This window comes from Lipophrys pholis, assembly GCF_963383615.2.
Source record: "Lipophrys pholis genome assembly, chromosome: 16".
Classification (NCBI taxonomy): domain Eukaryota; kingdom Metazoa; phylum Chordata; class Actinopteri; order Blenniiformes; family Blenniidae; genus Lipophrys; species Lipophrys pholis.
The window spans coordinates 8485085-8510210 of record NC_137634.1 but is presented as its reverse complement, the minus strand read 5'-3'; the positions used below and the strand labels follow the sequence as shown (position 1 = coordinate 8510210).

General features: G+C 42.3%; 1 protein-coding gene and 1 long non-coding RNA gene across 11 annotated transcripts in view; one reads left to right on the top strand and one right to left on the bottom strand.

The window, feature by feature from the left end:
* LOC308121614 (RNA-binding protein Musashi homolog 2) overlaps nucleotides 1-25126 on the bottom strand; it is a 266100-nt gene that overhangs the window by 181802 nt on the left and 59172 nt on the right. The window lies entirely within an intron of this gene.
* LOC308121616 lies at nucleotides 250-25008 on the top strand. Its single transcript, XR_013936110.1, has 4 exons — nucleotides 250-399; nucleotides 23109-23243; nucleotides 23931-23999; nucleotides 24238-25008. It is a non-coding gene; the product is annotated as an uncharacterized lncRNA (long non-coding RNA).

The window sequence follows — 25126 nt, the reverse complement described above, 5'->3', positions numbered from 1 at the left end:
AGTTATTGCAGTAGAAAGAGCTTGCTGATTGTTTTCACTGCCATTCACGGAGGTGTGCACCTTGAATTTGCCCTCTGCAGTCAGACTCTCATCCGGGGAAGAAAATGTGGTGCGAAAAGACCTTAACCGTGCAGAGCTGGCAGACTTGAGTGTGGTAAAATTGTGCAGGTTTTTCCAGCCGTACCGACACAATCGCCCCTCCCCAAACAGCCTTGTTGGCTGGGTTCGGCTCCCTGTGACTCCCTCATCTTCCCCGAGATGAAGTTCAAGCTGAAGGGTGCCGTTCTGACACAGCGGAGGAGATCCAATGAACGTCACAGATGGTGCTTGACACGCTTCGAGAACTTCCAGCGTTCCAAGCGGGACAGTTCTGCTGGGAGCGGAGGAACGCTGCACAAGGTGACGACTGAAAGAGGGAATGATGGCCAAATTTAAACCAGGTACATTTTGTTCTCTGTGCGGGGCTTCCAGATGACACCTCCCGCTGGGTGTGTGTGTGTGTGTGTGTGTATATATAACCGTACACACATTTTCCCAAATGAAATCTCTTCACTTCATGTGATAAATGACTTAATCCATGCCAATTTACTGATGTGATGATTTTTAAACATATTACTCAGCAATTGTACCAGCTACAATATAGGAAAAGCAACAGAGAGAGCCAGAACTCTCATCACGCTCAGCTTGCCTGAATCAAACAAAAACAAATGATGGGGGAGCAGGATAAACATACTCCGGAGATGCCCAGCAAACAATTGAGAAGGCTGAAAGAGTTTACCTTGATCGAAACGCTGACCGAAACACTTTCGATCTATGAAAGAGGCTTAACGCCGAGAAGAAAAAGAAGAAGAAAAAAAAAAAAGAAAGAAAGAAAGAAAAAAGAAGCAACGTTCAGCCCGAGCTGAAGCAACCATCTGTCAAGTGCTTTCCAGGTGCACACAGTCTCACAGGCACATAGCCTGCACATATGCACACAGCCTCCCACGCATGGGTCCGCTCTTACAGATGGGCTTTCTTCCTTGATACATATTGCTCGTGTGTGTAGTTTCTTTTAGTTGTATTACATTTTTTTTAAATCACTCAATTAGATCACATTTTGTTCAAAAGAAAGAAAACAAACGTTTTTGTTTTGGTTTTTTTATCGGAAAGTGTCTTTTTAAATAAAAATGAAAGCAAGAAGAAGAAGAAGAAGAAGAAGAAAAAAAAAAAGCTATTGATCACAGGCTTGAGTTGGCAGCTGCAAGAATAACACATAAGCTGGAGAAAGTAACCACGGGAGTTTGTGGTAGACGCCGCACACATAACTATTAAATATAACCAACTGTGTTTGTTGTGCTGATAAGAGCAAAGCGTTTGATGAAGCGCTTCATCAACTTCATGAGAATGTGCAATGGGCCAAAGGCTCAATCTGTAAACACAGCTCATGTAGTCATTTCCACAGGTATGTACCTGTCTAAATAGGCTTGACCCTCTCAGGCAATCAATACGGGTGCAATAGTTAGTATAAACAGACAAAAACAGCAAAACAACTGCAATGATTATTTGCTGTTGTGTGCTGCTGCACAATGTTGCAAGGTGTAAAATGTAAGTCATGCCCACTGTTGTACTTTGGGTGGCAGTGATGAGTAATTTCACAGCTACTTTGGCTTTTAGAGGTTTGGAGCTCAAACCTGCGTCCCTGGACTGACGTTTCAATGTAATTGCAGTCATCTAAAAACAAAGGTCCAACGTGGGAACTAGCACTTTTTTGAGGTTAAACAGTATCTCTGCTCCTTCAATTGACTCAATACACCCCCTTGTGGAAGACGCATGTATTGCGAGACACGGCAGGCTGGAGTGAGTTGGATAACGTGCTGACATTGGAAGGTACATAACATAGTCTGAGTCACGGCTGTTGTTTTAACTCATTGGGTCAAGTTATACTGATTCAAGCTAAATCAAATTTTTGTATATTTAAATTGTCACGGAAACTGTAAATGAATAGAATAGAATAGAATAGAATAGAATAGAACAGAATAGAAAACAAAGTTGTAAATGAAGACTGTCCTGTTGCAGCGTTAGCTAATATAAATACAAAGTCATAGTGTTCTTCGAAAACAATGTTATAACACTAAAATCTAACATGTTCACAAAAAGTGTTAAATATGAAGACATCGTTTCTTTGCATTTATTGTCTTCAAGACATTTAGGGGAGTGTCTATAAAGAAGGCTGAACATTTTTTTTATTATGAATATTATATATTGGTTGTTGATAAGTTGAGGATTAATAAGTACACATGGGAGGGGAAAATATGTTGAGTGTACAGGACTTGCATACAGCGGCAAATATAATCTCAAAGCGCACCTTAGTGCGGCTTAGAATGATGAAAGATGAGTCAACTCTGACATTACAAAGCCGCACAATGTCATCAGATCGGTGTAAAGAAAAATAAAACTCTGTGTTCTGATCTTTTGATATTTTTTTTTTCTTCTATGCTTGAAGCCGTGGAATAACCCGCTTGGTTCCATCTCTGCATCGATCCCTCAGTTTCTGCTCTGTGAGCAGCAGTACAGGCATTAATACTCCTTCATTTTATTTAACAACTACTGGCGGGAATGTAAAATATCAGCCGACTAAATTAGGGTTATAGCCAGGCCAAGACGAGGCAGCTGCATCATCCTCTGCACCTCCTCCTCTTCCTCCTCCTCCTCCTCCCAACATCATGCCTCAGGCCTCAGGGGTTATCAGCCTTGGATGCTGCCGCCGGCAACCCCAAGCCAGACAGCTGCTGATAAACTGGCTGTGCGAGTATTTATCAACATCACTCACTTTTATCATTGCCAATCTAGGTAAAAATAAAAAATAGAAAAAGAGGGATGGGAAGAAAAAAAAAAAAAAAAAAACCTAAGTCAATGTTGATCTCTGCTGGCCTCTTCACATCAGCTGTTTGTTCTGCTTCCCTTCTGGGCCACCCATTCCCCGGTCATATTTCAACCTTGTTCCATAGGGCTGCAACCACTCAAGTTTCTAGCTTTGTCTTTATATTTTGACACGTGTGCCCGGCAGCTGATGAGATTGCTCGAGTTCTGGTACAACACAATTACTTTCTTTATTTCTCCCTCCATGGTGACAACAGACATTAAAGCCTCGTAGCATCAGAGCAGCAGAGAAGACTAAGTGAACCCTTTGGAATTGTCTGCTTCGATGTATGAAACGGTTTTTAAAAAGTGGCTCGGTCCAGGTGTTGGGCGGATTATTCTGTTGCAACCATGTTAAGATTTCCCCCCTTTACGTTGATGAAATGTAGAACATGCAGCCCGACACACATGTCGTGTGAACTGCACTGCATGGCAACATCAAAACATCATCATAAAAGTGAAGTGGGGGTGCAGACACCATCATGATTTGAGGCTGTGATGTCCAAATCAGTTACTTTGCAGGTCCATCAAGGTATTTCACAGGACAATGTCAGAGGCTGCCAGTTTAAGCTCAGTGGAAACTAGGTGATGGAGCGGGACAATGATTCCTAAATGTCAAAGTCAATCAGTGAGAGAATGACAGCAAACACAGAACTCAGACCTCGGCCCAATAGAGATAGTGAGGGGGGGGGGGGGGGGGGGGGGATGACCTCGAGACAGCGCTCACAAAGACATCCCAGAATACGACTCAACTCATGCACATCTGTGAGGAGAAAATGGCCCAGAAATTTATCTTGAATCACAGGCTGGATATAAAGATTGACAACGGCGATATACTTTTTATTACCGCGCAAAAACTGAAGTATCCATCATGCAAAAATGGTGATATAACTCAGAGGAAGAATCACCGCGGTAATAGAGGGGTGGGGCCAAAACATTTCCACCCGGCCTCTTCAACCTCCTACCTGACTCATTAGCAGCTGCTTTTATTAAAGGGCGCCTTCAGATGTGCGGAGAGGCCGTGTGAACGCGCCTCTCATGAGGTGGTCTCTGTGCACCACCAGACACACTCCGGGGCAGTGCTCGGGTGGTGCGAAAACACTGATTGCCCCACATATACTCTAAGGTTGACCTAAAAAAAAAAAAAAGGCTCCCTTAGTCCTAAGATCTATGCAGGGCCACTGAAATAACTTTGTTAGTATTTATATCTGATTAAGACTTCCTCTTTGAACATTCGTCTGCCTTTCATTGTAATTTGCGCCGATGCGAGCGTTCAGCGTTCAAACCAAAGCTGCTGCGGTGTGTGAAACACTAAAAAATATAAAACATAGTGACCCAACACACTAAAAGCTCGCCTTCGTTCATCCGGTCAGTAGCCACGTAAACATGGTGTTCCAAAGGTAGCAATCCATAATGTAATAATTTGGGACATTTTAAGAGAATAAATAAGCTATTTGAGCCAATATTAAAATAACATTTTGCCAATAAGTTGATAGTTTCATATCTAATTGGCTGCTCATAACATGATTGAAGTTGAATTAAATAAGAAAATGTAAAAAATTGGAAAACGTAATAACCCTTAGTTAAATGAACCGTCAATAAACCATCGCTTTTGCAGTGTTACTGAATAACCAGATACAGGATCAGATATCACACCTTTAATTGTACTTGCCCATATCCCAGCAACTGACGAGGATCGTAAACATTATCATTATGTGTGAGAGTAGGCTGCCTATCTTTACAGCCTTCGTGTTAAACTTTATGGAGATCAGATCAGCAACACATGAAGTCTTAGCTCCACATTATCCTCGACACCCACCAAAAAGGAGGTATGACTAGGCCATTTCTAATTATCACGATACTAACATTTGCAACATCTATAAATTGCAAAACACTGATAAAACTTTGCTTAAATAATGGTTGATTGCACTGGACATCCATGCTCTACAAATTTAACAAACATAATTTTCAGTATGATATAAAAGTCTATTTAATCGCAATCATTTTGCAATAATTTTATGAAAAGAATTATTTTGATTGACGGAAAGCGCAGTTATTTTGAAGTACAAATCTCAAGGCACAGTGACCATAACGTCAGCCGTGTTTGGATTCACAGTGAATCAAATTGTTATCACAACAGTAAAACGCTATCGTTGCATAAGTGAGTATTCTCTTTTCTTTTGAAAAAAGCCGGCCTTTTTCAACATTTCTGACAAAGACGGGAGAGCACCGTCGAAACATGTAAAAGAGGTATGTTGAAACAAGCCTACTTGTCTGGAAAAAAGGAAAAAGAAAACTTAAAAATGAGCACTGAACCACTATCATCGCATATTGCATGTATAGTTCAAATACTGTAGCTTTAATGGCCAAAGGGTTTTCGTTTACTTTTATTTTATTAGGTTTGATTGAGATCAAAGAATCAGAGGCTGTCTATGATTGTCTGACGTTCAATTTTGTTTGCGACGCTTCGATTAGCCTCCAACAAGTAAAGAAAGGCGCGTCGCGGAAACTCGAATCGCAACCAACAGATTGGCAGACATGACTCAACAAATTGTGTTTCCCTCTTAACCAAACTCACGCACTGCGTAGTGAGTAAAGGCCCGCTCCGGAGCGGGGGGAAAATATTCCCTAATGCTGCATTTACAGCCGCGTTAGCTCGTTCGGGTCCGGCTGCTCCCCATCTTTAAAGTCTTTCCAACAACATTTCAATTCATGCTGACAGATTTAAAAATGGACCAGTCTTCAACCCAGTTTTTCCCTTTAACCCAATTTTTCAAAGATCCAGTTATTTTTGCACAACCCCCTCGGAGACAGCAAGGAGAGTTGTCAGCGCGCATGGGAAAGTTGGTGCGTGCCTTCACATGAATGACTCTCTAATTTCTCAAGTGCGCGGGGTCGTGCGCGCGAATGGCTGCGACAATTACCGCCCTGGTACATTTATCATGCTAATAGAAGGTGCGGATTGGGAGACAAAAAAAAAGAGAAAAAAAAAAGTAAAAAGCTTCTGGTGCACTCTTATCAACACCTGTTAGCAGTTTTTTTAACAATGACAGACTGAACAAAATGAGCAACCATAAACCTCTAAGAATAGCACAACCCTTTTCTTTTTCTTTTTGAGGTCATTTAGAGGAATTTGCGCCAGCTATCTATCATCGCTTCAGTAATTAGAACTTAGCTCAGAAGCCATTTTATCAGCTTCACAAGTTAGAGAAATACCAATTTGGTGACTTTTTAAAAAGCCATAAACTGTCAATGATGGTGCCTTTCTTTCTAATATTTTTTTTTTTAACTTTCACTCAGGATTCGGATTGTCACATGAGTGTAGCACATAACGTTTGGTAAGCAAATTGAGCACTCGAGCCAAAAATAGGATTTCTTTACCGCCAAATCACTACTTACAGAGTCCAAATTGCAGATTTGCTGCTGCTGGTGCTTCAATGTCATATGAAGAACAAACATGATTGTCAGTCCACTCTGAAAAATAACAGTTCAGGTGGCAAGACGCCATCCTAATTCTCAAAACCCATTCCCTTCTACAGGAAAATAGCGTATCGGCTATCTGAGCTTTCCATGCTCTTCTTCTTTTGCTCCCTATTTCTTTTTTATCAATAACCACAAGGCTGCTTAAGTGTCGAGTCAGCATGATTGTAAGACAGTAAAACAGCTGTGGAGCTCTGCTAAGACTGAGTTTATTCAACTCCACTTCAGGCAACACCGAAAATCAAATTTCACTGTATTGTATTGTCGTGTGACTCCAGGTCACCGATACTGAAAGATCAGAGGCAAAGTTCCAACGCATCACTTTTGCGTTTTTGTTTCACCGAAAGCTTCGAGTTTACAAAGCAACATTTTTGAAAGCAATGCAGTTAGTAGGGTGGAGCCACTTGTGGGCGCTGTTGTTTGTTTTTGTAAAGAAAACAAATCTCTTCGACTTCATGGACATTCATATATACAGATGTTGTTGTCCATCTACTTGCATGTGCAGAAGAATTGTTTACTACTGCCGTGGCACGCATGCCCAGTAGCAGCAGTATGCAGTAAAATTATTTTTTTATTTGTTTTCAAAAGTACAATGCAAAGTTGCAATAATGCTGCATCTGGCTCCTGAACAACAGTGATTTCCACGTTGAGGGCAATTAACACCTAACCCAATCACGGGATGACTTTTGGGCTGAAAAAAGTTGGGAGTGGAAGCAGAACTTCTAATTGTGGTATACTTTGGTGATAAAGTTATAAAATATGAAAACAACATCCGTCGGACGAAGGCTGAGATTTATGCGGGCCAGTTTTTCACCCTGCAGATGTGGCAGAGACTTGGGACATGGCAGCGCAGGAAACTGTACCTGACACCAGGCAGCCTCTTAAGATGTTGGGCTTGAGGAATGAGCAGCCTGATGCCTTGGTCTAATTATCCTGTTGAATATTCAGGATTTTGATGATGAATTCTGTCTTGAAGCAATCTGTCTAATCATTTTTTGGTGTGGTCTGCAGGGGAGCTAAGAGTTTTTCTAAAAAAGAACTTGGAAAAACCCGAGACGCTGATTCTCCATACCTGGAACAGTTTGAACACGACAGACACACCTGCTGTTCGGCCCACGCGTCGCCGCGGCTTTGCTTAATTTCCTCGCCGTGCCGCCTTATTGTCACTTAACTCACTGTGAATTTAAGTTGGCATTAGTTCATTAAAGATGGCGAGCGCCGAGTGTCCGCGCCTGGTTGACAAAAAAAAAAAGAAAAAGAACAGCGGGAGCTACTTTGCATTTGCAAGGGATACTCCGCGACATGAAAAGGCGAGGCGATGCGAGCGAGTCCCGATGACAGCGACGCGGCGGCGCCGTGTTCATGAAAGGTGCTAAAAACAAGACGGTTCGCAGAGCGTCTGATCACCGGGGCCATGCACGGAGTTTTCAAGAGGCTGGCGACGGCGCTTCGTTCTGACGGCGCTCAAGCATTAAACAAGATGTAAGCTGGAAACTGTTGTCGATGAGTGTGTTGTCCTGTTGTTGGCCCAACAGCTATTTGTAATTTGCAGAGCTAAGCTAATCCCCCTCAGAGCTATCGGGCCCGAGGAATCAGACGCAGCGGAGCTCCAGTTGATAGGAAAATACTTTGACTCGGGCCAGAAGCAAATTAACTTAGATGTGCCTCATACATGCTAATAATAACTTCACACATCCTTTAGTTATTCAAAGAATTAATCAATTTAGAGTCATATATAATGCTGATATATTACGAGGTATAAAACATAAGTGATCAATTCCGAATGGAGGGTAACTGGTTTCAAAGCCATAATAATACCACTATTAAGATTAAGGCCATTCATTCAGTCTTAAGGGATGATGTGGATTTTCTTTTAATCGATCTTTATCACTTCTGAAGGCAGATATTTAGGAAAAATATAGGTTTTGGTGATGCAAAATAGTTCAATAGGGGCCGTTATATTAACATAGGCGACTTATTGAAAATGCTGTGTAGAAATGCATGGCAAGTTCGATTCCAATTCTTTTATTGTTAAATGTCTGGAAAAAAATGAATTTCAATCTCTTAGAGATGATCACAGAGATACCTTTTGAAAATGCGTCATAGTTATGTGTAACTCAGCAACATAGCAACAATTATATCCTGACATTGTATATCATAGCTTTTATGCAATACATAAAAATGTTATTCAATAAGAAAACGGCACAAAGGATTTCCATAAATACGGATTGGCAGCTGTGGCTCAGCTGGAGAGGATGATTACCCTCCAGTAGCGGTTTTTCTCACCCTGAAAGGCGAATCTGAGCACAGCCAGGTGCTCAACCTTGCCATACTAGTTCAGTTACACACGGGCTTCAGCACTAACATATGGTAGCTGTGTCGAGTGCTGACATAAAATCCACCACTTGAATCGGATCCCCAATGGGGAACATGCAAAACCCTGCGCAGTGGACTGGGAATGGAGCTTCTCACCGCTCACCGTGAGACGGCTCGGCTGCTCCACCACCGTGCGGCCCCCTCCTTTCAGCTAACAACCACTAATTCATTTTAAAGGCCAAATCTGACAATACCAACAGCCCCTCATAATCGCCTGTCACCACCTTTTGAAAACATGCGAAATTCGGCAACAGACAACGATTTACAGCATCACAAAGGTAAACGCACGTTAATGCTGCGCACAACACCAAAAGGCGTTAAACCAAAGCAACAGAACAACATGGGATTTATCTTTTTTTTTCCCTTTACCCCATTCCAGACACAGTCACTGCAGACCGGCCGATTTCACTTTGATGGCATGTATAATGACTTTCCTCCTTTCCTCACTAAGTGTAAACAATGCGTCTCATTGCAAATCCTCTATAATAGCACGCCGCTGGTTTAAGTATGTGCTATAAAAGTCGGGGGCTGCTGTGAGGGCTGGGGGGTGGGGGGTGGGGGGTGGGGAAGGAAAAAGATAAGCCCGTAGCCAATATCGCGGCATAAAATATTAGTGTTGTTTGGGGTAGATTTAAGACTTCTACCTGTGGCAGCTAACAAAATTTCAAAGAGCCTCAGTGTTGCACCTACAAGAAGCCATTAGCATTTCCAACAAAAAGAAGGCAAAAGGCAAAGCGTGAATGTTATTAACTCCCCAAGTAGGATATGAGGGGAGATCAATAAAGTGCAAAACAATATAAAAGTAGGAAAGCAGCAAGCAGAGGGGAAGGGGGTGAAAGAAAGGAAGAAAAAAAAAAAAGCAACAAATTTATGCAAATCTTGACACTGCAGCTCTGATGCTCTTAGTATGTTGTCTTTTAAATTCCATTCAGAAAGGCCTGGAGATGACAGATGGTGACAAAGGAAGGTAATAGTTTTACGGGAAAAGTTGTAAGCTGATACCATTTCTGGCGAGAGGAGGGGAGGAAGAAAATGTTTATTCTTGGATTACAGATCAATGTCTTCACCTTTCTCGACGCCACTTTTTTTAAACATCAAACCAGAAGCACCCCCCCCCCCCCCCCCCCCCCCCCCCCACGGGTGAAAGATTTAACCTCGCCTCACAACCAAAGCTGGGTTGTTGTTGTATTTTTATTTTTTTTCTAATCTTCAAAGCAGTCATTCTAACTCAAAAGAATATAAATACATACATCTTGTACAGGGGTTTTCAGAGTGCATCAGTTTTATCTCTTACACTTATTGTTCTGCACCAAATCTCATTCTATATTACATTATACACTATAAGCAACATTTCACATGAAAAATAAAAACCAGGTAAAGTGGGCTTAATTTTGCCTTTTTATATCTTCATTTTTTTAACATCTGTGGTGCTTGGGAACGCTGATGGCTTATGGGTATTGTCGTTTTTGGTGTTTTGAAATCTCGAATGTGTGGATGAATTTAAAAAGATTGGCTCACATGATTTGAATTATTAATTTTCCGGAAGAAAAAGAAAAGTCAGTGTCTTCAATACTAGAATTCTATATTAGATATATTCGTGTAACGATGCTAACGTGAGTTTTTATTGTTGTTTTCACAGATTTGATTAAGTTAATTTTACTTAATATGTTTTGTATATATGTTGTACATATATTCAGTTCTAAAAGGCATCCCCCTGACCCATATAGCTCACTGGCGCCCCCAGTGGAGGTCTCCCCCACAGTTGAAAGGCCACTGATCTCAGAGATATCCTGCGGCCTGCCAAATATTTCAATATTCGGGGGGATATTTATGAAGCCCGGAGCAAATCATCGTCAGTGGGAAATGCTGCATCCCTATAATTTTTCTATTTTTCAGGGTATTTACAGACTGCAGATGAGCCCAGCTGCACCTCACTGATCTGCATGGAGGTCTGATGTCAGGCTGTGTGGATGCATGCCGCAAAACGGCAATCACAACTACTGTTGCTCGAAGAGTTGGCATGTTTATGGCCAAATGTGTAAAAACTGAAAAACTCTTGAAAGCTTCCGTTTTAAAAAAGAAAAAAAAGAATGTAACAACGGACTAAATTAGAAGTCTTTTATGGCCCGCCTCAATGATATCACACTGGACTGGAGCTGCGATGAGCCATTAAAGTCAAGAAAAACATATTTGAATAGGAGGCCACAGAGGGAAGGCACCAGTAAAAACCCTGTGAAAAATAACAGCTTGTGGCATTTCTGCCCTTCTTGTGTTGCACAGAGGGCTTCACTAAAGTAACTTCTTAATGCAGCTTTTAATGCGCGCGTCTCCGCGTGTGTGTCTCCACCTGAGCGCGGTCTCTCCCTTCCCCGTGTGTGCGATAAAAACACCGCCGCAGATTTTACACTTTGCTTTCTTTTTTTCTTTCTTTCTTTCCTTCCTTTTTTTTTTTTGCCCACCCCCTCGACGTAAAATATCAAGATGCAATTTCCTCTGCCGCCGTGGTCAGTCTGCAGTGATGAAGCAGGGGCAGCGGCGATTTGCATAAATTTCCATTCTGTCCGCACATATGTTGCTCCTTTGAACAGGAGCTCCTTAAAACACTCACACTACACGAGAACAAATGTGCTGCTTTTTATTCCGTTTTATGCATGCCACACCTAGCAGCAGGTGGGATACATACATGCACTTTTATCCATCTGTTTTAGTGGCATGGGCATATCTGGAAATCATGGCGTCCTTTCACTGTGACACTGTGCATATTGACTATTTTCCTCGCGGTTTTTCCCTGTTGAACCACATTTCGGAACATCTTTTCAAAGCAGCAACATACATCTGATCTACGACAAGGTAATCCCACAGGGGCAAAGGTCCCGGTAACCAAATACTTCCTGCAACTGGCCAACTTCTTTTAACGACGACAGACAAAACACGTGTAATTGTGCATCATTGTAACAGATAAGATCACTGAGGACATTTTGTCCGCGTTCCCTACAGTTCCTCACATCAGTGGTTTCTAACAACAACAACAAAAAAAACTGGATTGAGTATTTTTTTTCTCCAGAATTTAGACTAGAATTGTTTTTCTTTTTGTGAGAATGACCCCAGGACTTGGCTTCACTGCAATGATTTGGTAAAGAGATCTGCAGCCTCTCACAGAGAACTTCTGAAAAGATAAAGTGGATATCCAGTTGGGAAGTAAAACGTGAAATATGGACCTTATAAAACAATAATGGAATAAAAATGGCCAATGACGTGATAGAATATTTCAACCATTATCGTAATAACAATCTTCCTTTAATCTAGTAACATTATTGAAGTAGCATTATAAAGTAAAACCTTTGAAAATGAAATAAATGTAGCCAATTATATAATAATACATAAACAAGATGAGATTTCTTGGAAATGAATCTTTTCTTGTAGGTTTTGTGCAGTTTACTTATCAAAAATAGACAGAGTGGGTAGTGCTGTTGTCATATTCATTCATGCAGGATACATAATACTTTTTCAATGTTCTTTGAAAAAAAATCCCTTACTATTACAGTATTACCAAGTTAGTATATTATTGGCTTAAGTACATCCAGAATTCCAGAAATTCTGTTATTAACAGTTCTCACATTTGTGGCTTTTATTATATTATTGCTTACTACATTGAGAGTAATATGCAAGTATATTGACAGAATAGTATCAGACTATATTAGGAAACTTTACATAATAATTTTACACTAATCCATCCATCATCTGGAACATATCCCTGTCTACAAAAGGCTTGATGCTGAAAAGGCTTGACATAGTTCACATGATCTTTAATGTGGGAGGTTGCCGGAGAACCCGGTGGAGAACTATGCAGGAACAGGAAGAACATGCAAACTCAGCGTGAAAGCATTTCATAACTACTCCACTACCCTTTTAATTACATTTTGCAAGTGAAACTATAATTCAACTGACAAGAAAGTCTCTCTGTTAACAGAATCAAACTAATATTCTATATAAAACTGTGACTGTGTTTGTCAGAATATCAAAAAGCAGCTTAGTGGGAATTTATAAAGAAATCAAAATATTGAGCTGCACTGAAAATAACATGTAATGAACCCCCCCCCCCCCCCCCCCCCCCCCCAAAAAAAGTCCTACCTCCTTTCTCTGCTGTAACTCTGAATGTTTCACTTCTTTCACCCTGTTGATTAACTGACTGCTCGTTGCCCGCCCACCCTTAACCGACGCACACAAAGGATGCCCGCCGATCTGTGACTCGGTTCTCCAAAAGGTTCCTGAGATCACACGTCCAGCTATGATTACAAGGTGTAAGCCTTTACCGTGGCCCTCACCTCTCAGACATCCAGGCTCGGAAACAGCTGTAAACACAGAGCCCCAGACAGGGAGGAAGCAGACGGGGGATTTCGATGTCATTTCTCATACCTAAAAATAATGGGACAGATAGGGGGTGGAAAAAGCCATCGCACTTTGTTGTATAAGCCGCAATTGTTATCATTCTAGCGAGGGGATATAATTACTGGAATTCAGATCCTGACTGTGGCCTCGTTCATAAGCAACCAGAAAAGCACCAGAGAGCATCTGTCAATGCAATGTAGTATGATCAAAGGCCTAGACGTTGTGCAGGCACGACACACACACACACGCACACACACACGCGCACGCGTAACGGGAAAACATGGCCAGTCCAGGTAAACACTGCCTCTGCTCATTTGCATCACTAGACCTGACTCACAAAGAGAAAACACAGCCAATAAACAACAAACAACGGCACAATCACTTTTGCTTTAGAGGGCATTCTGCACAGGATGGAAAACAGAAGGAGAGCGCGAGATAGTAAAGCAGGATTAGATCATCAGTGGGAGAAAGAGAGAAAGCAGAGAGATTAGCAGCGGTGTCGTCTCTGTCTGATGACGAGTTGAGGGTGAGGGGGCACCGCTCGGTCCAGGTCCCCTCCCCTACACGCCCTCTTTTAAAAAGTGGTCCAATCTCAGCTCTAGTGTGCATAAATAGATCTGTAATTGCTTATTACAATACAATTAGGGCAAAGGAGATGAGGGAAGGAAAGATGCTTAGTGCAAATGTGGAGTGACAGGCCCAAGCACCGAGACCCGGGATTACAGTAGCCATTTGCACAGGGGCAGAAAATGGGAGCGATAAGGGGGAGACAAAGAGGGAGGAAAGGGAGACAGGGAGAAGGAGTTGGGGGAGGTGGAGAGAGGCTGTCAAGCACAGGGCAGAAGCTAATGACAACTCTGGCTTCAACTTGCACAAACGTCTTTGAAGCCCAAGTCTGATCAGAGCTGTGATTGCCACCGCTGCTGGGCCGCCACTCCTACATTAACCTACACTAACAGCTATTCAGTGAAAGTCACAGGCCCCCCCCCTTTTTTTTCCAAAAAGCTGACTTCTGTCGAGGCGGGCCATCTGTGGAAGGCCTCGCGAGACGGCCGCGGCGCGAATAAGGGACACGCATGCGAGGGACAATGTTTGCATATGGCCTCGCTTTAACAGCGACAGTCAAGCTGAACATGGGGGCCGGTTAGAGCTGATTAGCCGCGCTTCCCTCCTCAACCCACTACAGTTATGAAGATTGATAGAAGCAGCTTAGAGCTGATTATAGGACCCTGGAGATGCATGGGCCCATACCCAAACAGCACATTCACACTGCATTCACAATGAGCACAGCATGCGATCACTCGGCGCAGGCCTGGCATTAAGCAAACGTTAAAGCAATAAGACGCAAATAGGAGAAATGGACAATGCCAGAAGTGCTCTTAAGAGCTTTTTGGAAATATGAATATTATGCTAATTAGATGCATGCTTGTGGCCAAATCTGGGACATTTGAGCGAGCACGTTATGAACATTTAACAAATTTCCAAGACAATATATTGTGAACATGACTGGATATCTAAAACTCACTCCAGGGTTATGAGGCGCGGCGTGTCTTTCTGTTGCGGCAGTGGTCTATTTAGCATGCGGAACACTCAAATTAATATCGCTTTAGCATGAACCACCCGTGCTTTGAAACACAAAACAAAAATACTGGAGAGAAGAAAATGTGTTCCACTCCTTTACCAAAGAGAGGAAACACATTCGGGGCTTGTGTCAAACTAAAGTGGGGAATGTGAGTAGGGTGGTCTTGTATGGACGAGGACAGTTGTAGGGCAAACAAACTGGCTGTAATTTTTTATTTTTTTTATGTCACACAAATGTGACGGAGGAGGGTAACAGCTGTCTTAGTCTGAATAACTTTTGCAGCTCAGTGGCTTCATAAACATTTTTTATTTTTTTCTAATTCCAGTGTTACTTAAAGGCACCTTGCTGAGTTTTTTTCCACCGCCTGCATTGCTGTGGAGCAACGTGTTTACCTCCGAGTACCCGCTTGGTTTGTACTGATCATGAACACAAGGACACACACTCACCCACACCCACACACACACACAAGAGTGTTTCTTAATGACAAGGATGCATCCTAGGATGCATTCAGAGGATACTAAGTCATTATTTCTGGCCCGGGGACTATTCCAAGCTCAAGGATCCTCCCTAAATGCAACGTCCTCCTTTCAAGGGAATTTCAAGGAGGTTTCGGGTTCATCCCGATGTCTTCGAAACTCACACTCGCTGTAATTGTTCAATAACTCCCATTTAAAATATATTGATTCCAGACCACAGATGCAGGGCAACTACTTTAGTTGTAACTATTAGACTATGGGACATTAGGTGAAGGAAAAAAGTTATTCTATAAATTCTGATCAATAAAACTGAACTTTCATTTATTCTTGTCTTGAATCTTTGCAAAAACTATAAAACATCTCAGGTTTCACTTTGAGGAAAACATTCTCAAATTTGGAATATTTGAAATCATTAACTCTAGTTGACTGGTTGACAAATGTCACATCAACAGTACAGTCACCAAAGATAATCCAAATATCTGTGTCGGGATGACATGAAGGAAATATACACGTCAATGGTATTTCACACACTATATTATAGGTTTAGAGGTAGTTGTGGATCAGCAGGTAAAGTGGGTTGTCTTACAATCCCATGGACGGTGGTTCAGCGCTTCACCTTACCCTGTCCATGTGTCAAGTGTCCTTGGCCAAGACACCGAATCCCCCCAATGCCAATCAATTTGCATGGCAAAATGCTGTGTGGGATACATACACGATGATCGTTTTCCATTAAAACCCCTGCAGTGTTAAAATGAGTTTTTGTCATCACTTCACTCAGTGGGCATTATGTTGACCCAAATCTAAACTCAACAGGTCTCATTTGAGATTTGCAAGTCAACTGAACCTGCATCTTTACAAGGATACGTTTATGTTTGATGCTCCCTTGCAAAGTTTAATGAAACAAAGAATATGATGAAAAGGCTAGAGTAGGGCTAACCAAGCCTTTAGGGGGGGGCAAAATGGACTCCCAAGGACACATCCTTTCACTAAAAAGCATCCCCAGTGCTGAATCCCTTTTTCATGCAATCCAAACAACCCTGTTTCAATCAGAAGAGTAAGAAGAAGAGTACAGTGGCTGCAAAGCCAAATAAAAAGGTGGAAGCTGAAAGTTTGTTTTGAGATTGAACAAGAGGTGAACAAGTGCTAACTTTTCAGGATTACGGAGACACAACAGACAGTATGTGTTTGTAAAATGTTATATATTACCTAATCATAGTCGGTAACATTCCTATAAATATATTTGCAGGCTGTGTTTTTGCTATATAACCTTTTCACCAGTTGTGTAATTATGTGGACTGGACACGAGGGAAAAAAAGTGGACCTCAATGAACTAATCCTGCTGACCTTTTAAACCCTCTGTGGAGAGGCTAAGCAGTTCTCCAGCAATGGCTGACTCACTAACACAGTTTGATCCTCCACTGTGTCCGGCAGCGCACACAGACGAGGCCGAGTCAGGACCCTGCAGCTGCGTTTAACAGCTACATTTGGGACCGGGCTCTGTTATTTACACGACGGTGCCTCCAAATCTACTTTGGGTCTCTGCTGCCCCCTCCCTGCCTCTGCACATGCACCAGGTTCAGGGACCTCCAGCTTCGACGCTTCGCTCCCCACCATGGACTTGTTTCACTGGCACGGAGCAGTGTCACACACACACACTGTTGTCACTGGAGTTCACTGGGCTGACCTGACCCGACCTCACCTCCAAGACAATAGCAACGATTCTCCAAATATTGTAAAACTGAAAGGAGGAAGTGTGTTTTATTTCTCGATCGTATTTCTCTGAACCTATGTCCTTCCTGTCGTTGTTCCCTGTGTTGTCCTCCTCTTGCTCCCTCCAGGGTGTTTGTATTTTTCTCCGAAGGTGTGAATGATGCCAACTGCGTTTGTCTCCAAGAGATCATGTGACGTAAAGTCTGTTTGGTGATCGTATTACTTTATAATCTTGATTATCCAAATTGGAAAGCTACTATAGTTACAAATGTGTGTCTTTTCTTAATCTGAACAGGCATGAGTAGCGCACATAAAAAAACACATTCTATGTTTTGTCTGATAAACATTTGTACTGCATGCATTGTACGTTCAATTTCATGCCATTCATAATTTACAGAGCAGGTCAGTACCAGCCAAAAGGGCTGCGTGTGGCCTGCAGGGTCTACAATGACCAGGTCTGTAATTGACAAAACAAACTACAAAGCCCCCTGGAGGCTAACTTGTAGCCCGTAACCTCTTTTGGCATTATGGAAAATGATAAAACATTTAACGTTTCCTTCTTAAACAGGCGAAATAAGCTCTCGTGATCACCTCGCAGTGTTTGACTGTGCACCGCAGAGGGTCCCAGGAAACATTACTAACGGCGCAGCAAGTGGCTGCGACTCTGCAACAGAAACAAGTAAATAATGACTCCTGCTCGAGCTGCGCTGAGTGGCAGCCATTTCAATAAGTTGATGTTCTCTTGCAATGACCCTTGACATTGATACCAAATGTTAATTTTTGAAACAAGACCCCTGTCTTAGTTCTGACAGTAAGCACTAGAGGGGAAAACAAATGGGATTTTAACTTCCAATTACAATAATGGCTTTTTGTGACAGGCCCTCGACGCACCTTACCGACACCCCTTCCCCCTCCCCTCCCAGTCCATCCAGGCCCGGCCTCCCTCTATCTCTCTCTCGCATACACAAACACATGCAAGCACACATTGTAAGAAGACAATGTAGCTAATCATTGTGGAACCCTCATCTCTGGAAATGTGGTCGTGTGAGTGATGTGAAAACAGAAGGAGGAGGAGATAAACAGGCGAAGGTACGGCCACATAAACCAAGGAATATCCTCCCATTTCCCCGCTACATTTCTGCAGCGTCTCCTGTATCACTTCCATGCAGCCGTGGCCGACCCTGATGCAATATCTCAGTGGTCTAACTGAGTATATTCCTTTATCCCCCCCCCCCCCCCCCACCTTGTTATCCTTACCTTAAATCTCGAGGCAAATCAGACGGCACAAACACGGTTAATTGATTCAATGCAACAATGCAGGGTTCTTTCCAGGCCTCTTTCAGACACGCCGACTCTTGGAACAGTGAACATTCCAAATGCTATGATAGCTGTAACGCGAGCATTGTGCAAAACTAAAAGCCATGCAACAGTGCATCCTGGAACGAATCATCAGGGAGACCTGCGCTCAGGTCCAGGGGACACGTTAAGAGGAACCCCGCTCCTCTCGGCAACGACTGAGCAAACACAACACTTGTTGAGCTGCGAGTATGGGAATACGAGGTACATTTAATTAAATATCAGAGCAGATTATTGTGATAAGTCAGTCATTTGTAGAACATTTTCTGCTTCTTTGGGTTTCTCTTTTTTTTTCTCCATCCTGATTATCCGTTGGTCAGACAAAACAAGCAATCAGTCACCTTTGCCTCTGGCAAACCGCGAGGGGTATTTAAAAAAAAAATATTTTTTCAGACAAACAATTCATCAATTAGTTAAAAAATAATTTGCAGAGAAATCAATTATGAAAATAATTGTTAGTTAGCGGGCTTTAATTAATTATATAACAACCTGGATGATTTAAGGAACTTTTTACCCAACACTGGCAGCGGAAGCAGCTTCGTATAAATGAAAATGCACTCCCATATGACTAACCACATGTTAATCATTCACAAGCTAACAGCCGAGATCATGGAAACACAAGTCATTGTGCCACCGAGTAAACTATCTGGGTCAGTGCGGTCCAAAAATAAACGGGAAGTGTGCATCGTTTGGCACGGCGACCAAGGTCATCAAGCATTCAGCATCTTCAGTCATTTGAATTCAACTCGCTGGTAGCACCATCTTGGATGTTTCACATTTATGCCTTTTACTGTTCACCTCCAGGACAAGAGTGTCAGTTTCCCCATGGGAGGAAGCCCGCCAGGACTCTCTTTCCCTATTAAAAAGTCAGCGTGGCGCGGCGTGTTCTGCTCTTTGTGTCAGACCAGCGAGCGGCTGCTGAGGTCATTTTAATCTGTCACATTTTATTGCTTTCTTTCCACTTACTATTTCACTTTTATTAGATATTTGCCCCATTTGTTTACCTCCATCTATGCAAACTGAACGCGACTTCTTTTTGCAAATGTTGACAGAGTTCACATTTAAATGACACAGAGACTCACGAAGACATGAAGAGAGTAGAACAGTTTATAACACACTGACAAGGTGTGTTACACATAAAAAAAAAAAAAAAAAAAAAACAATATGATACAACAACCTGGTCATAAAGGCATAAAATTACTGCCCGTGCTCATAAAAGCATATGATCAATGTTTGCCTACAGTACAGTAAAACTGTATAAAATTTTTCAGTATTTACTAAATGGCACATTATTTCATAAATAAATAATGTGACAACAAATTTACATAAATCCATGTTTTCGACGACTTGCATAAGTGACAAGTCTCAAGGGTCAAATTTGAATCAATATTTGATTCTCAGACTGATAATATGCGTGAACATGAACTTGTCACAGATGCAGACTTACTGCATTTGCCAAAAGAAAACAGACACACGTGTCAAAATCAATGGAAATGCAACAAAGAAATGTTTCAACAATTCCTCTTCGATTGAGCATCAACAGGTCCACCTGTAATATATGCCTGATGCATCTTTGAAAATATATATGCTTTTCCAACAAATCGTAGTTCTATTATGACTACAGTGGAACGTTCCAATGTCATCCTTTGTCGTAAAAATTCATAAAAATTTCCAGTTTATTCAAGGTGAGAAATTACTGACCAAACAATTAACTTTGCAACGATATTCAGGTTTTTTTTTTTCAAGCTCGGCCTTCGTATCTGCAGCAATTCTGATATTAATCTGCCTCTTAGAGTCAACTGTTACACAAAGAGCTGTTTAAGAGTGAAGGATCAACAACAAGAGGTGTCCTTCCCTTTTTTTTTACATCCTCAAGCTAACAGGGGCATTTGCACCGGTTTATCTCTGTGTTATGCTCTGTCAGTGCATTTTTGACACAGTATTATAGTCACCCTAGACAATAGTTGTGGTCCACTTAATTGATGTAATTAATGTTCATCATGGTGAGTGTTTGCTGAACGACTTCTAACCCCCCCGCCCCCCCCCAGCCTCTCCGCTCCTCTCAGGAATGGGAATTGGACGAGAGCATGAAGCACTCGAGTTTTTTGTCATGCTTCACAGGAACCTCGAAATGAGTGGAATAATTCTCAGCTCTTAAGCATGCTCAGAAGGAGCTCGGCGGCGGCGGCGGCGGCGGCGGCGGCGGCGGCGGCGGCCGAGTCGCTCCCCGCGCCGCGGCATGGCTCCGAGGCAATCCTGACCGGTCGGTGTCAAAAGTTACGTGGACACGCATCCTCTCAGCCTCACAATACACAATCATTTAGTAGCAGGTGATGCATGGCAGAGCAAGCACAATGATCCTGACTAGATGTCATGTAAAGAGGGACTTTTTACACTCTGTCGCACTGTGCCTGTCTCTGTGTGGCTATGCTGCAATCCCTTGTACTGTCCTTGATGCACCCAGGTAGTGCTGTCTGGAGGTGACTGGAGGAAAGCAGGAGGGAGAGCGAGCAGGGAGGAGGAGGAGGAGGAGGAGGAGGAGGAGGGAGTAAAATCTTACTTTGTGTGGTGGAAGATATTTTGTTCTCATCTTTGGAATTATATAAACTGCTTGTGGCTAGTGGAGGCCTCAGCTGCGGCGAAAATAGGCCCCAACTGCCTCGCTCCCTAACAATCTACTCCACATCGCCAAATCTTCCATCTCTGCCCCTGAGCGGTGGCTGAAGCAAACAAAAACCTCCTGCTCGCCACTCTTTTGTCTGTATTTCATTTCCTCTGAGGAAGAGGGCTCTCTTAAAATATTCAGCTACTTTAGAGTGGCACGTCACACTGGCCGGGCTATTTTCTTTGATGAGCTCTGGTCCTAATCCTTCAATGATACATCTTCCAACAGCATCACTCGAGTGAGGTGCCCCACAGAATAGTTATTGGTTGAACAATCTCTGGAGGAAAAATGAAAGGAATTGCCAGGTTTTTCAAGCCACACTTACACGCGAGGCGTATAAATGGGAGCTCTGTGACACGACGGTCAAATGGATTTCTGCACGCAGCCCACAAACACACGCACACACACATGCAGCCTCGGAAAGCTGCCCGGGGCCGCAATCTCAGCCCCCGAAGCCTCGGCTCGGCCCACCTGCCCCACCCACAGTGTAATTCACTCTGCAGATAAAGCTGGGGAGTGGGCCTGACCCCCACAGCTCGGGCCGTCGGCTTCTGCTGACCTCCAGCGAGGTGCCAATGAAACATGTCCATTGAGTGGTGAGCAGAACAAACTGCCTCACCTGGCTCCTGCTGACAGCGCAGGGTTTTAAAAGAGCGGTAACGGATCAGCACAGGTCTGCAGAGCGCTGCTTCCAGGCTCGGCATGCACTACAGAGGCAGCACGCACCGAGGAGATGAGCAAATCAGTCCAAATTCTGACGAGCCCTAACAAAAGACAAACATGTGATGATTGGGCATTTTCAGCAGATACAATATTTACTTCTTGTGCCGAGGGTAGCTGATATCTTTTACAACCAATATTTCACCGAAACTATGAGGTTGCCTGTAGCCAATGACAAAACTGCATAATCCCAATATTTGCTGCCATATAAGTCCTACAGCGTCTGTCCCTGGCTGGCTATCTTCAAACTTTTAAACCCTTTTCACACATGACACTTGCCCATGGCCACACAGGAGCTGGTTGACCGTAACCTCAGCACACTGTGTCAATCCTTAAAGTCTCTTAAAATACCTCACTCTGATTATGCCAATGTTGTCGATCAGAACACTTTTGAAACAGAGATGTAGATTTTATTAAGGCGTCTTTACAGAATCCATCATTGTTCCTTGCATAAGTCATGGAATTGGTCACCATTTAACTGCCATATCATTGGCTTCAATGTATTTTCAAATGTGTTCATTTCAATGATCCATCTTACTTAAAGACAGACCATTGTACTTTCTCATACATTTTCTTTCCTTCTCCTGAATCACAAAAGAAATTATTAGGCTGAATCTAAATCTCAATCAGACTGGAACAATTTCTCAATACACACATATAAGATCAAATTACCTCTTTATATTTCCTTAAAACTTACTTCATATCACTTTTATAGAAATCATGCATTTGTTTTCATGGATACTAATGATATAACCGATCCATATGTTTTTATTTGAATATTTACCTTTAGGTGCCTTGATTTGTGTTGGGACCCCTTTGAATTATCAATAAACATTCATAAATGTCAACAGCCTTTTTGCCATAACAGGAAAAAACTAATTATCTAAAAACTGCACATTAAAACGATGGATAAGTCGAACAGGTGTACAAGTAACTTTGCTTTGAAAAAAAATCCCCCATCAGACTGTATTAATGAGGCAATTCATTTGTTTTTGTTTTTTTGTTGGTTTCTTTAGAAAATACACTGGCTGAAACCAGGAATAATAACAAAGGGCTCACGGTGTGCTTTCTGTGCAGCAATAGAACAAATTCTCTCTTTCAGCCATTCCAATGATCAGCAGGTACACCGCATTTTTTTTTTCCTCCTTCCAGAGCTCAGATCCAGTAATATTTAAACAAATGAGGATAAAGCCCCAATTTTACAGGGTCATAGAAGCTTATTAAAGCATTAGCAAATGATCCCCCTGATCTTTCACTCTCCGTTCCTTTACTCCTGCGATGCAGAGAGAGAGAGAGAGGGAAAAAAAAAAAGAGCCTTTTTGTCGTGCAAATATTTTGACCTTCTCAAATGGGAGCCGGCACAACTGTAATACTTCCAAAAGATTCAGACTATTCATATTTCTGAGAACACTGTTTCTTTTTCACATACCCCCCCCTCCTCCCTTTCTCCCCTCAGTGTGTGCTCTCTCAGCTGTGCACCGCGACGCCATTTACATAAACGCACGTGACTGGACGAAACCACAGCGAGCAGAGGGACCCGAGGCGGACTAATCACAGCCCAGCCCGGATGTGACAGCTCGCGCTCCATCAGGTGAAACTCCAGCTGCAGTCTAAAGTGTCTCTCCCGGCTTGTAACCCACAGAAAAAAATAAATAAAAAACAGCAACACCAACGTCAACAATTCAAAGCGTGAGAAATAGGAGGTGCGAGAAGAGTGTGTCAGATTAGAGCCCAATTCCATGAGTCTCGCGCTCACTGCGGGAGATTTGGCCCGGGGCCACGTTTCAGATTTGGGGGGGGTTCCAGGTGTTACTCAGCACAGTTATCCAGCTTATCAATCCCTCTTCATGACTCAGGCCTCTGCTCCCGCTCGCCTCACCGCGAGCAAAGCAAATTCAAATACAACCGGGGTTAACGAATACCCGAGCATAAGCAATGCTGCACACGGGGTAAAAATGGATACGGGCTTGTAAAGTATAACGTGGAGGCTGTCGGCTGAACAAACTCACTCGGGCTCTCCGCAGCTCAGACAGTAGACGGCTTTTTAAAACTTCTCCGGTGAACTTGATGTATTTTAACTAACTGATGAATGTCAACAGTTTGAAGACCATCCTGCTTACAGCTTAAGGACACCGGATTGGGACTGTAAGCCCCCCTGATAAAACCCCAAACACAATATAGCCCTAAACTAATACTTTGTCTCACACGAAGCAGTAAGTTGTGGTTAAATGTCAAACTTCCTCTTCTTTCTGTGATATTTTCTAACATTATTTTTCAGGGCTATTGGGATCTTTAGACAATACAAAGCTGAACTGTCTCATGCTACCTGCCAGCTCTATTGTATCTGGTAAGTCTTCATATAAAGTCTACAACTGTTGAGACTGGTCTGGTTGAGAAGCTGAGGTTTTGAGCGCAAATCAGAGGGGTTTAATCATTTCTTGGAAATTAAAAAAAACAAAACATGTAAAGAGTATAAAAAATATCACTTCTCTCAGACTGGACTCCACAAACTATCGGATTGATTAACTAATCAGCCGCTAACAAGGTGACATCATCTATAAAGACTACTTTGAATGTTTTAACAGTTTTCAACCAACGTCATTGAAGGACGGTCACCAGTCAACATGGGACTCTTCTGAATCCAGGACACCGGTTTAGTCCACTTTTTAAATAAATGAACCAGAACAACGGGACTTTTTTGTGAGCAAGTTTCAGATGTTAACGCCAAACACCAGCGATGGAGCAACTGCTCAAAGACGAACGTGAACATATGATGACATTTTCATCATGTCTGCTGTCATGTTATTGAGCAAAACCGTCAAAAACGTATCAATCTTCATTTTATCTTATATGTTTCCAGATTATTCGTTCTGTAAGCCCTACCAAATTCTATTGCTAACAATAACAAATGAGTAGTTTAATGTCCTTGCTGTTTGCATTTAGGAAACATTAATGCGAGTTTGGGCATTTTGTTCCTGAAAAGAGACAAAGTTATAGAGCACATTAGTTAATATCTTTAAAAGAAACCCTGGGTCTCTTTCTAAACTTAAACTGGCTCTTTTACGGCATTTCATTTCCAAAGGGGTCTGTTTAATGAATTTAATTTCCTTGTGCATAAGAAATGTGATAAAAAATTCATTACAGATTATAACATTACTGTCAACTAACGCTGGCAGGAGATATATGCTGTTCTTAACCCGTTCGTTTCAAAATGAAAATCTGTGGGTTTTTATTGTAGGTTTGTTTGTTTTTTTTTGCTCTGGTTTCATTGCAACATAACAATGGCTCATAAGTCAGAGTGAACAATACCTGTTATGTCAATAAAGAGCTGAACAATTCGTATTTATTATGAACATATCCATTTTCCACTCTCATTTCTGCTCTAAATTTGTTGTTAAATTAGATTGTGGGCTTGCAGCCAACTATAATTCTCATCACCTCTGATTGATAGAGTTAAAGTTAGCCCCAGGCTTC